Source organism: Ailuropoda melanoleuca, chromosome 17 (genome assembly GCF_002007445.2).
Source record: "Ailuropoda melanoleuca isolate Jingjing chromosome 17, ASM200744v2, whole genome shotgun sequence".
NCBI lineage: Eukaryota > Metazoa > Chordata > Mammalia > Carnivora > Ursidae > Ailuropoda > Ailuropoda melanoleuca.
This window is the reverse complement of record NC_048234.1, coordinates 18833801-18847306: the sequence shown is the minus strand read 5'-3', so window position 1 is coordinate 18847306 and position 13506 is coordinate 18833801.

Here is a 13506-nt window from a genome sequence, read left to right as displayed (position 1 = left end):
GGCGCGGCCGCCGGGCCGTCCCGGCGCTCCCCTCCGACGCGGTGCCGCCTCACGGCCGCCGACTCCGAACCCCACTCCATGGCCACGAGTCTCAGCCGCCAGCCCAACCGCTCCAGCCCGCGCCGGCCCTGGGAGCAGCCGCGGCCGCCGCAGCGCCGCCTAGTGAGCGGACGGAACCTGCAGAGGGCCAAACTTCTTCTGATTGGCCCGTCCCGCCGCGACCCAGCCTCTCCGGGCAGGTCGCTGGCGGGCACCGCGGCAGGGTCGGCCCCGGGGTGGGCGTGACGGGTGTGCCTCCTGCGGCAGGGCCGCCCTGCCTGGCGCGGGACGGAGATTTCCAAACGGAAGGGTACCCAGAAACCTGGAAACGGGAGAACAGTGAGAGGTCGCTTTTAAAAGAATGCACGTGGGGGCACCGGGCAGATTCTGAGGACGATGGCCCCGCTTTCATAAGGGGCGACAGAACGGGAAAAGTAGGCTCCTGGCTCTTAAAATTAGAACTGGGGCTGCGCAAAGGAGGCCCAGCCTGACATTCCCACACACGCAATCCAAACACGGATCTTCATAACCGTGTGAGGCAACCGGCGCTCTCATTATCCGCATTTGACAGATGGAGAACAAGCAGCTCTTATTCACCCAACATCTGTCGTGAGCCAGGCCTTGCGCTCAGGGCTTGAATGCTTTATCTCATTTGAATCTCACAAGAACCCGAAAAGGAAAGACTTTTATTCCTACTGAATAGCGTAACCGGTAAATGAAGAGCTTAAATCCAGTTCAGTGGGACCCCCAAAACAGCATGCTGGTCCACTGCTGAGAGGGGCACTCTGGAAAGGAAGGTTCGGGAAAGCAGTCCCTCCCTCCACGTCGCCCAGAGACATAGCCTTAGTTTTAGTGTAGATGATACCAATCGTCTAGTTTCCCCCCTGCCTGCTGATGCCCTGAGCCTCCCTGCCTCCAAGTTCTGTGTCGGCAACATGGCGTTGCTGCAGTTCCAAGACCGCGAACCTCTGCAGAGGCCAGCTGGGGAGGTCCACCAGCCCCCGGGGCTGCTCCTGACCCCCGCTCAGGCCCACCTGAAACCAGGGCGGTCCTTATTCCCAGCTCCCCCGACACACAGTCCTCTTTCCTGTCCTTCCTGCTTGCCATCTTCCCTTCTACGACAGGATCCTCTCAGTGCTGCTCAAGTTGCCAGGAGGGTTCTTCCCTCCCCTCACCGCCTATTTAGGAAGGTGATCTATTCATCCTCGGATCTCAGCCCCAGTAGCACTTCCTCAAGCAGAAATCTCCTAAAGAAGCCAGTTTCCCCTATTTGTGGGATCCCACAGCACCATGTGGGCACGTTATAATTTAGTATCTTTCCCATGAGACCGTAAATTTCATGAAGGCAGGAATCGTGTCTGGCTTCGCTCACCATTTTATTCCCTCCTAACACAGATCATGAAACGTAGTAAGTAGTCCATAAATATTTCTTGAGTCACAAAATGAAATTTTATGGCAGCAGCATCATTTTAACAAAGATCTTTTCTAGCCTTGGAGGTCCGCAAGACCAAAGACAACGTCTACCTTGTTTATTCATCACTGTGTCCCAGTGCTTATCTCTGTGCCTAGCCCATGCTTGGTACTCGATACGTATTTATTGAATGAGCAAATTAATATATATTGTTTTTTATGAGAACCAGCTTTCTTGCTATTCTCTTTCCAAAAACTCTACCATCTTTGGAAGACCTCAGAAACAACTCTGTCCACTGTAGTGTAACAAGATAATGGAGCTTACTTACTCTTAGGGGAAGGGCACGCATGTCCCATGGTCTTTTAAGCTTTATGTGTTTTATGCTGTCCCTTTCTGGGCTGTATCAGAAAACCTAGGGATAAGCTGTACCCCTCAGGAGCTGTGCCAGTGGTTAAATCATCTGAGCTCTCTTTTTCCGAATGGATAATGCATGTTAAGCATCTCTGATGATATTTTGTGGAAAACAGTGCACCAGAGCAGAAAAGAACCTGGCTGTTGGAGTCAGATTAGAGATCCTAAATTGTGTCCCTTCGATGAATATGTCATCATGCAAGTTACAGTCTCAGGATCTTTATCTGTGATAATGGAGATAATGTCTGCCTTAAAGGGCTTTAGTGAGGATTAATCAGCTAATACTTATGAAAGATCTTCACACATAAGTCTCATTAGGTAATATATTCTGGAATGTTCCTTCATATACAATCTTTTGCAGATTGGATTAAAGGCCATTTTCCCATTGGGATCATGATAGGGCCCTAGATGGTGCACGTTATTATAGCTGGGTGCTTGGATGACAGCTTTTCTCTAGACTTGGGTCAACTATAGGATTCACATTTGAATATTTTTAAGCTACCAACCATTGGATATCTACTCTGTCAGATACTGACCAAGGTGAGGAAACAGAACAAATCAATGTTTCTGCCTTCTCAGAGCAAACATTCTAGTTGACAGAGACTAATAAACAAGACGGTGTGGATTTGTGGGTGAATAAAATGTCACATAAAGTGCTATAAAGAAAAATAAAGCAAAGAATTGAGAGTGACCTAGGCTATTTTTTTTTTTTAAAGTTAGGTGATCAAGGAAGATCTGAGATGACATGTAAGGTAACCTGAATGAACTGAGGAACGGGGCCATAAAAGCCTGAGGAGAGAATGTTCCAGGCAGAGAGAAATGAATTGGGGTATTGAGAAGCAACCCTGAGTAGGGCATGTGGCTCAAAGCAGACGGAGCAAGAGGGGTGGTGATGGAAGGGAGGTTAGAGCAGTAGGCAGCGGCGAGGGCGGGGAGGGCCTCCTGAGTCACAGCAAGGACTCTGGGGTGGTTCTGAGCCGTGAAGGGGCCATGCGCTAAGTTACGTGTTGTACTATTGCTCAGAGTCTCAGTGCCAGGCAGATCAGCACCCTGACCACGCCTAGATCACTTGGCTAATGTCTGGCCTTTGAAGTGTTTGAAGCCATTGATCTGTGTTTTTGTTTGTGTGGGCAGTAGGCCACAGCGCACGCAACACACTCTAGTTCCCACAGATCAAATTGCTGATGGGGGTGGAAGGAGATGTGAAAGTCTCCAGCGGCCCTGTCTGGTGACCTACAGATGACAGGTAAACTCACTTCATCCCGCTTGGCAGACAACTGACAGAGTGAGAGTCTGACCAGCCTACAGGCACTGAGATGTCCCAAGTCCCTTCTGTTTTACCTCTCAGTATTTTCTAGTAAGCTGGCCAAGTTGAGGGAAAGGGCCCACAGGCTGTCAGGATTCGGGGGAAATGCCAGTCCCTATCTTCCACCACTGAGGTCGCCCCAAAGCCAATGTGCCTCCTTCTCTGGAAAAAGCACTACTAGGGCACCTGGTGAAAGTTCTCCAGGACCGAAGCCAGCAGAGGAGAACTCTGACCTCATGCTACAGTGACAGTAAAATCGGGGGACAGCCCGAACCAAGAGGTGAGAAGAGAATACAAACCAGCTGCAGAAGACAAATGGGCTGAGGAAATTGGCTCTTTTGGGGGAAAAAAAAATCAAATTGGAATCTCACACCATATCACATACCCAAAAAGAAAAATAAAGTCAAATTCAGAATTAAACATAAATTTTTTAACTGATAAGAAATAAGGTAGGGGCAACTGGGTGGCTCAGCTGGGTCAGCGTCTGACTCTTGGTTTCCACTCAGGTCGTGATCTCAGGGCCCTGGAATCAAGCCCCACGTTGGGCTCCCCACTCAGTATGGAGTCAGCTTGGGATTCTGTCTCCCCCTCTGCCCCTCCCCCCTCAAATAAATAAATCAGTCTTAAAAAAAAAAAAGAAGTTAAACATAATTAAATAATTAAGACTCCAAATGGACAAGGAGTCTTTAACAAAAAAAAAAAAGAAGAAGAAGAAGAAGAAATTATAGAGGGAAAAATCCCATTTGACTACACAAAACTGGAAACTTCATATCAAAAACAATCACTGGGTGCCTGGGTGGCTCAGTCGGTTAAGCTTCTGCCTTTGGCTCAGGTCCTGATCCCAGAGCCCGGTATCCAGCTCCCTGCTCAGTGGGGAATCTGCTTCTCCCTCTCCCTCTGCCCTTACCCTCTGCTCATGCTCTCTCCCTCTCTCAAATAAATAAATAAATAAATAAATAAATAAATAAATAAATAAAATAAAATCTTTAAAAAAAATCACCAAAAACATGAAAAGCCAAATGACAAACCTGAAACATTATTTTCAACAAATTCTAAAAACAAGGGACTAATACACTTTTACTCTCATTCTGCCTTGATAACACACAAATATAAAAATATATTACATATTTATAATTTATTATAATTTATATATAATTTATTATAATAATATATATTAAAATCAGTAAGAAAAACACCAATGCCTCAGTAGAAAAATATGTTAACCATTCATCCTTCATATCAAAAGAATACATATAAAAATGTGGACCACTTTCACCCCACCACGTGGAAAAAGTTGTCTTGGTTTTAATTAAAACACGCACTGCTCACAAAAGATTAATTGATAAGCACTTGTCTATGATGCAGGTGGGATACATACTGGAATGCCCTTCCAGAAAGCAACTTGGCAAGATGTGCCAAGAGTCTTAAAAGAATTCATAACTTTCGAGGCAGTATTTTCATAGGTAGGAATCCACTGAAGATGTAATTTTTAAAAATCACAGAAGAACTCCTATCCCTAAAAATCAAATATATGGAAACTACTTCAGCATAAAAAAATAAAGGAAAAGTCAAAAAGTTATAGCACATCCAGAGTGCGCTGGAAATTAATGAATTGCTAACCCAATAAAACCATTTTTGAGGGAATCTTACACTCATTGTATCGTTCTTTACATTTTGCCTGTGACACAGGAGGAGAACTGATGCGTGTGCTTTTCCATGGCTTAATTTTCTTCTCCCTCCTTCATAGCACGTTCTTAGTATTAGAGGAAAAGCAGCCAGGACTCTTCGAGTCTCCCGGGATTTATCTGAGCAGCACAAAGCCAGGGCTTTGTCTGTATTTATCCCTGGGCTGCAGGGGCACGTGAGCAGGGACAAAGGGGTGTGACTCAGCAGTTTGAGGGGGAAGCCAACTCCATGCCAAAGCCGGCTGTTTGGGACTACTAAAAAGTTAACGAGTGCCTGCACTGCTGGGGCTCAGCCCCTCGAGGACTGCACACCCAGAGCCCCCATCCCTTCCAGTGACCCTTTCTGAGTGGCCGTCCCCTCCTGTAGTCCCAAGACCCTTTGCAGGTTCTGTCCTGGGCTGGTTTCACTTGGCCTGTGAGCCGGTGACCTTCATCGGGTGCTTACGGGCCAAAAACAGTCTCCGCGACCTGCTGCTTTTCCAACAAGCCCAAAGGAGAAAAGGGACAACGAAGGATCTTGGGTGAGAATGACAGATCTCTCTCATAGTGGGGTCTGAGCACCACATAACATAGGAATTGCCTGGGGCCCTGCAAATACATCATCTTCCCATGTCCTACCCACCTACTGCATCAAACCCCTTCGGCATGGGCTGCCCTACCACCTGCTATGTCGCCTCCAGTGAATTAGTTCACCTTGCTGTGCCTCAGTTTCCCCATCTGAGAAGTGGGGCAGACAGGGCTGTTTGGAGATCCTAGACCAGGAGAACCCATTTCAGCTCCAGATGTGACCGCCACAGCTCCTATTTTGTGGGTCGGACCTTAGTTGCAGGACATGGGGGAGCTAGGGAGATAACATCTCTGCATCTTTGACTCAGTTTCCAAATCCTCCCATCACTCCTCTGCAGAATTAGTGACTTCTTGGCCGAACTCTCTTACAGCAATCTAAAGTAAAGTTGTGAAAGGCCATTTGTGACATAAGCCTGATGGAAACGTGACTTCTATCTTTATACAAAGGGCAACAGTTTGCTAAGTGTCTGCTATCGCTCTGCTCTCTCCACGCCTGGAAATAAGCACATCTATGCCCCCGCCTTCTGGTGCATTCCTACCTCCTCTGCTGGAAAAACCTGCTTTCCTCTCGCATCTCAAGTCTCCGTCACCCTTGGTACGCAAGTTATCGATGAGCAAAAAACCAGAAGGACCTAGAACAGGTACTCTATTTTTTTTTTAAGTAATGGGAACTTATTCAAAGTAATCAGCCATAGAAAGGAATAACGAGCTGATATACTTCAGACACATTCTGCTGAGTCAAAGGAGCCAGTCCCGAAAGACCACACACTGATTCTGCACACATAAAATACCCACAACGGGGGAAATCCACACAAACAGGACGGAGACTGGTGACTACCAGGAACAGAGAGGAGGGGAGAATAGGGTCAGTTGCTTCACCAGTGGAAGGTTTCCTTTTGGGGCGATGAAGGTGTTTCGGAGCCCGACGGAGCTGGTGGCTTGCACAGCATTGTGAATGGACTCAATGCCACTAAGCCGTCCACTTCTAAAACGGTTAATTTCATATGATGTGAAGGTCACCTCAAGAACAGTACTTTAAAATGTGATTCGGGGGCGCCTGGGTGGCACAGCGGTTAAGCATCTGCCTTCGGCTCAGGGCGTGATCCCGGCGTTCTGGGATCGCCCCACATCAGGCTCCTCTGCTATGAGCCTGCTTCTTCCTCTCCCACTCCCCCTGCTTGTGTTCCCTCTCTCCCTGGCTGTCTCTAGCTCTGTCAAATAAATAAATAAAAATCTTAAAAAAAAAAATAAAAAAATAGAATAAAATAAAATGTGACTCGCTATAAATTATTCACAGAGGACTACAGTAAGTCGAATTTAAAAAGAATTCTCCATGCTACAGGCAGATGCCTGCCCTGGTTCAGAATGACGGAGTAACAGATTTAATGCCCCACCGCTGTGGTTATAAAACATGATGACTGGAAAGGTTTCAGCAGCCTCTTCCAAGCAGCTCAAATTAGGATTTCTGCTCTTAGTTTTTTAAAAGGAAAGCAATAAACAGATCTTTGTCGGAGATGCTGATTCTTTACAGAAGGCAAAGGAAAGAGCTTCATTCATTGCCTCTGGTTTTTAAAACCACTTCCTTCCAGATTCTTCCATGGTTCTAATTTCTGTTGCCATAAGGAGGCACCCAAATATCCCAGCGGGAGGTAAGGCAGCTCTTTAAGGGAGCCCTGCAAGGCTGGCAGCCCAAGGGAGAGATTTGGAGATTAAAACCCAAACGACAAACAGATCTTGGTTATTCAAACGTGCTATCGTGTCCACAAAGAGGTTGTGATTTATTTGGGGTGACAGAGTACTGACAAACCATTCCCTGATATGGGCAGATAAACTAAAATAGAGCAGATCAGATCACGGCTGTAGGGAATGGCAGGGACTGTGGTGAACTGCCACCCCGAGCTCCACCTAAAATCAGTCACAGTCACCACTGCGGTGTGGAATCCGGGGCTCAGCGGAGCCAGATCTTCTAATTTTTCAAGAAATGGCAGCAGTTCAGATATTTATGTGACACCTTCTGCTCTGTTAATTTGGGAAACCAATTGGAAAAGAGAAGACCAACTCATGCGCCAAACCAAACAGGTCTGCACACTGGATCCCACCCACCGGCTGTCAGCTGGGAACCTCCGAAGCCTGGCTTTAGTCTAAAGCCTTCAAGGACATCTGTGCTACAGATAAAACATTTCCCCGAGTGAGAATCAGGTTGTATGTGGGGTTCTTATGTCAAGTTAGGGGAAAGTTTAAAGTGCTAGAGCGGGTCAGGTGTAGCCAGCAGCCTCTTCTCTCCGTCTCAGGTGGAAGTTGGGCCTTGTCAGATGCCTTCCTCCCTCTGGCTCCCTGCCCCCCACTTCTAGCCACTGCTCTGTTCTGCAGGGAACAGGGAGTGAGTAGGAGAACCCTTTCCAAAGTTTTTGCAGGTGCGGAGCTGAAGGTTCTGAACTACATTCTTCCCTCTCACCCCCACCCTGGAACAGGTACAGAACTCACCATACACACAGGCCCGTGACACGCAGGGCATAGTTAGAGCCCCGGCCCTCCCGCCGAAGCTCTGGACCACGCCGGGGGCCACACAGCTGTATTTACTCTTCCCGTGTGTCCTGTGGGGAGGAAGGAAGGGAAGAGCAAAGAGCGGGCGGGCCTACGACAAAGCCCACAGCAGTGGGAAACACCAGCATTCCTGCTCTGTGGCCTACGACAAAGCCCACGGCAGTGGGAGACACCAGCATTCCTGCTCTGTNTGTGTCCTGTGGGGAGGAAGGAAGGGAAGAGCAAAGAGCGGGCGGGCCTACGACAAAGCCCACGGCAGTGGGAGACACCAGCATTCCTGCTCTGTGGCCTACGACAAAGCCCACGGCAGTGGGAGACACCAGCATTCCTGCTCTGTGGCCTACGACAAAGCCCACGGCAGTGGGAGACACCAGCATTCCTGCTCTGTGGCCTACGACAAAGCCCACGGCAGTGGGAGACACCAGCATTCCTGCTCTGTGGCCTACGACAAAGCCCACGGCAGTGGGAGACACCAGCATTCCTGCTCTGTGGCCTACGACAAAGCCCACGGCAGTGGGAGACACCAGCATTCCTGCTCTGTGGCCTACGACAAAGCCCACGGCAGTGGGAGACACCAGCATTCCTGCTCTGTGGCCTACGACAAAGCCCACGGCAGTGGGAGACACCAGCATTCCTGCTCTGTGGCCTACGACAAAGCCCACGGCAGTGGGAGACACCAGCATTCCTGCTCTGTGGCCTACGACAAAGCCCACGGCAGTGGGAGACACCAGCATTCCTGCTCTGTGGCCTACGACAAAGCCCACGGCAGTGGGAGACACCAGCATTCCTGCTCTGTGGCCTACGACAAAGCCCACGGCAGTGGGAGACACCAGCATTCCTGCTCTGTGACCACTCTCAGTGGCGCGGACTCTTCACTTGAAGGGTCATCTGCATATTGTGACAGCATTTCCGGGAGTTGAGACTCTCTCAAATCTACAAATTGGTTCTGATGTGAAGGAGAACACTTTCTCCTTAAAATTAGACACACTGGCCCGGAAAACACAAAACATTGGCATTCTAAATTTTGAGACTTCCTTCCTGTGGTACTCTAGGTCCTTCCGCCCAAGCTCCGACACAGTGACCTGGTGGGGGAGATGAAATTCAATTTTTGTGACAGCTACACGAGAAACCTCTACAGTCCGCCTGGCCAAGATCTGACAAGGAGCCACGTGGGTCAGACTGAAAGGAACTCTTCTAGAAGAAACCTAGGCATGCACCCTCCTCACCTCCAATTTGTTTATACACGGGCGGATTTTTCAAGCTTTATCAGCCTCACAGAAAACCATAAATAGATTTCTAGTTGACGCGCATGCTTTCTGGTTACGTGAACTCCAGTTCCTCCTTCCACAGATACCATCCTGGCTACAGAGATAAAAATCAACAAATATCACATTCTTTCCAACTGGTCTACCATAAACCGTGGCTGGTTTGAGCGTGTTGGCCTTCTGGTTTACTCCAAGGAGCAAGCTGTGCCCTCGCCTCCCTGGCGGGTTAGCTGGGTTTCCTGCTAACAGTAACAGGAGAAAAGTTTCATCCCCCTCCGTGGTGTCCCTCCCCTCCCTAGGAACAGCCTTTGGCCTTTGAAACCTAAAACTTGAATGTGCTGAGCCTAAAACCTGAACCGTGGTGTTTTACTTGTTTTTCTTTTCACTGTTTTCATGCAACCTTCAAGTATTCTTTTGTGTCAGCTTTTTTTTTTTTTAAATCATTGTTTATTTTTAAACTTGTAATGCTCCTGAGAGGATTTGACAATTATTTGTGCTCTTGAAAAAAAGAAGTTGCTTAAAGCTTTAGGGAGTGGGGAAGAAAGACAGAAAGCATGAGACTGAAAGAAGAGTTTGTCCGAGTTATTTATCTTTTCTCCTCTCACAAAACCAAATCCCAGTGGATGAGTTGGGCTCTTCTGGCCTGTGGGTTAATGACACCTCTCCTCATCCCTCGCCCCCCTCCCTTTGCTGCCAGGTGTCTTTTGTTATTTCTGCCGAAGAAAAAAAACTCGGATTGGTTCTCTTTGATTATACCAAAGAGATTTGATTATCTTGGCCCGGCCTGGAGCAACAGGGATCTGCTCTTGCCTGGCCAGAGAGCTCACCTTGGCCAAGGGTTTGTTGGGCATTTTTGTAAGGAAACTTCCTTGAGTGAACGCCCTGCCAGAGTGAGCCTGGACCCCAAGGTCAAGGCCTTAAGGGAAAATGAGGGGGAGTAGCTGACCTGAGGAGTTCTTTTGAGGCCCTAAGTTATGGACTGTGTGTGGGGAAGTTCCAGGAGAAAGGATATTAGTGAAACTCTGTTGCTCGGGCCCTCCTGGTGTTTGGGACTAGGAGAAAGGAAGAGAAGCCCATGCAGGGTATCGGGGGAGGGGGGCGAGCTGGCTGGTCTGATACGGTGGAGCAGGGCTCCTTGACCCTGACTGTGCACAAGACCTACCCGCTGAGTCTGGGGTGTGGGTGCGAGAGACCCTGCCGTCGCGGCAGGCTTCCTGACAAGGCCGGTCCTGCTACGTCACCACACGAGACAGCCGCCCGCCGCGAAGCAAGAAGGTAGAGCATCTTGGGAGCTAGGGACGGCGTAAAGGAGAGGCGAGGGCCAGAGCAGGACGGAGCCCGCAAAGCAGGCTGAGGCAACAAACAGCCTTACAGACAGACAGCCAAGAGTAGAACAGGACCCCCAGTGGTGAACGGTTCTGGGTTCAAGTCCCGACTCTGCCACTAATGTGTTATGCGACCTGAACGAAGTCACTCCATCTGTCAGAACAGATGATAAAACTTTCCTTGCCCACTTCCCAGCATTAAGTGAGATAAACATAAGGAAGCTCGTTACAGCCACCGGAGTACTTTGCAAATGCAATCTATGATCATGTGGAAAACACTGCAAAGTTCCACCCACATGAGTAATGGCCACATCTAAGTGTACTTCTCGGAGGAGTGAGCGCGGAGAGCAGGGTTTTGCTTCCACCTCATCGTCTTCCAGAGCCTTGGCATGACCAGACGTCCATGGTCTTGCTTTTACTTTACCCCATGACTTGTTTTCTTGGAGGACTACCCGTCTCTGAAAGGAGGAAGGATGAATCGGTGTTGATGGAAACACCTCTCTTATCTTGGACTATCTCACATTTCACCTACTCGTGGGCAGAATGCTGAATTCCTGTTTGATGTGGACCGAGAGGCCCCTTCTTTAGGAAATGCCAACCGGGTAGGCTACGAAGACGACACGCTGCAGTTGCCAGCCCTTGAAAACAGGGCCCGTTTTCCTTCAGGTCCACCAGCATGACTGTCGTCCTCCCCCCAGACCCAGCACATCCTCCGCAGACACCCCAGGCGGCCTCCATGACCGAGCGCGAGCAGGAGAGAGCGGGGTCGGGGGGACTTCACTTGCGGTGACATCTAAGAAATATGGATTTCTTTCCCCTTAATTCTTAAAATTAAAAATTGCTAATTCACTACCTTAACCAGGACAATAACCTTCCCAAACAATTAAAGTGTTTTGATAGGATTTTGCAACACCTGAGTCATCATCCTGAATGTCGTCCCTGATCACACAGAAATGCTGAGCTGTTCATGAATGCATGCAGGCCCCAGATGGAGTTATTTTTATTTATTTTTAATATTTTTTTAAAGATTTAATTGTTTGAGAGAGAGAGCATGAGCAGGGGGAGGGGCAGAGGGAGAGGGAGAGAAACTCAGACTCCCTGCCGAGCGTGGAGCCCAACATGGGGCTCAATCTCATGACCCTGAGATCATGACCTGAGCTGAAATCAAGAGCTGGACGCTTAACCAACTGAACCACCTGGGTGCCCCAAGGTTTTTTTTTTTTTTTTAATTTGGGTTGTTTTAAGCCCCTATATTGTGATAATTCTTTATAGAAGTAATGGGAAATAATACACATACTAACATGAGTAGCAGCAGAAGGAAAAAAGTCTCAGTGCTTTTCCCAATAAGTCATATATATGTTGCTACTAAATATTTCTGGTTTTCCATGTAGATTTAGGGGATTGTAATAGCCTTAAAAATTTTTTTTAAGATTTATTTATTTGAGAGAGAGCGCGCACGCATATGAGGGGGGGAGGGGCAAGAGGAGAGGGAGAAGCCGACTCCCCGCTGAGCAGGGAGCCTGATGGGGGGCTGGGAGACCATGACCTGAGCCCAAGGCAGACGCTAAACCGGCTGAGCCACCCAGGCACCCCTGTAATTATTTTTTATTGTTCAGAGCCTGAACGTTTAATCACTGAGCTGAATGACCTCCCCCACCTCCACAACCCCCAAAAGCCCCTTGTTGTTTGAAGGTTGCTGTAGCCAGAATCCTGGCTTAATAAGGATTGCTACATAAAGTTTATTTGTAATGGAAACTACTGATCAGGCTACTTGAATATCCCCCTTGTGAAGGAGTGGGTGGTGCGTGCTGGTTACAGAGGAGTGTCCCTTGGGGCGCGGGTGAATGCAAAGAGAAAGGGGACCCATGTGGCTTACAACAATCAGATGGCGCGATTCTGAGCTAGCGGAGAAAACAAATGGAGACGACTTTCTGAGCTTCGTGCTTGCGCCACGGTAGTCACAGCCTAGCGGGGACAGACGGGACCCTCCAGGTACTCCGCTAGACCCTTCAGTTCACAGATGAGGAACTGGATCCCAGAGAGGCGCACGGTGAGTCCTGGGCTGGGACTGGAGCCCAGACGCTGACCCTGACCCCGTCCCTCCCGCCCCCGGCTCTCAAGCTGGCACTTGGTGTGGGTGTGTGTTCACTGGCTGGGAACTTCACAGAAGGGAATGGTTTGGTCCCTGTCCCCGAGTGGTGCTTGTAGACACTCTCCCAGAGCACCAAGAGACGTCCACCCTGCAGTAAATGTCCCTATTATCCTGGGCCACCAAAACCCACGCTGTTAGAACGCCCTCGTCTCAGAGCCACATGTGTCAGGAGACCACATCTTCCTCTGGCGACTCAGCGTTGCACGGCCAGTTTTCACAGAAGTGCCTGTGCTTGCTGCTTGCAGAGGCACATTTAACTATCTGCCCATCGGATCGCACATAAATCCACCCACAGTCTGACATCAGAAAGAGGAAACTGGGCCAAAGGGCACTCTTCCACCCGGGCTCTCAGCTCACACACACAGGCTTGAAATGAATGATCCCAGAAAGCCTAGTACTCACTGTGGGCATGTGGATTTCAATCCACCCCCCTGTACGTTATGTACGTACATGTGCGCGCACACACACACACACACGTTATTTTAAAACAAAATTGGGAAAAAGTGATTACACTATCTAAAATGATTTACAAAGAAATAGAACTCTTCAAAGGGCTTGAAGCAGTCTGTTCACAAATTGGGGGAATTTTGATTTCAGAGTGAGTCAGCAAGGCATTTTTGTTGTAAAAAAAAAAAAAAAGAATCTCATTTCTTTACAGAAACGCTTTTTAGTTTTTCACGATCTTATAAACCGAAAGCTCCCATTTCTGAATAAAAACAAAGTCCCAGTTCACATAGACATTTATAGAGATTACATTTGTCTAAGTGACAAACTCAGTTGTAAGACATTAACTAAACTTCT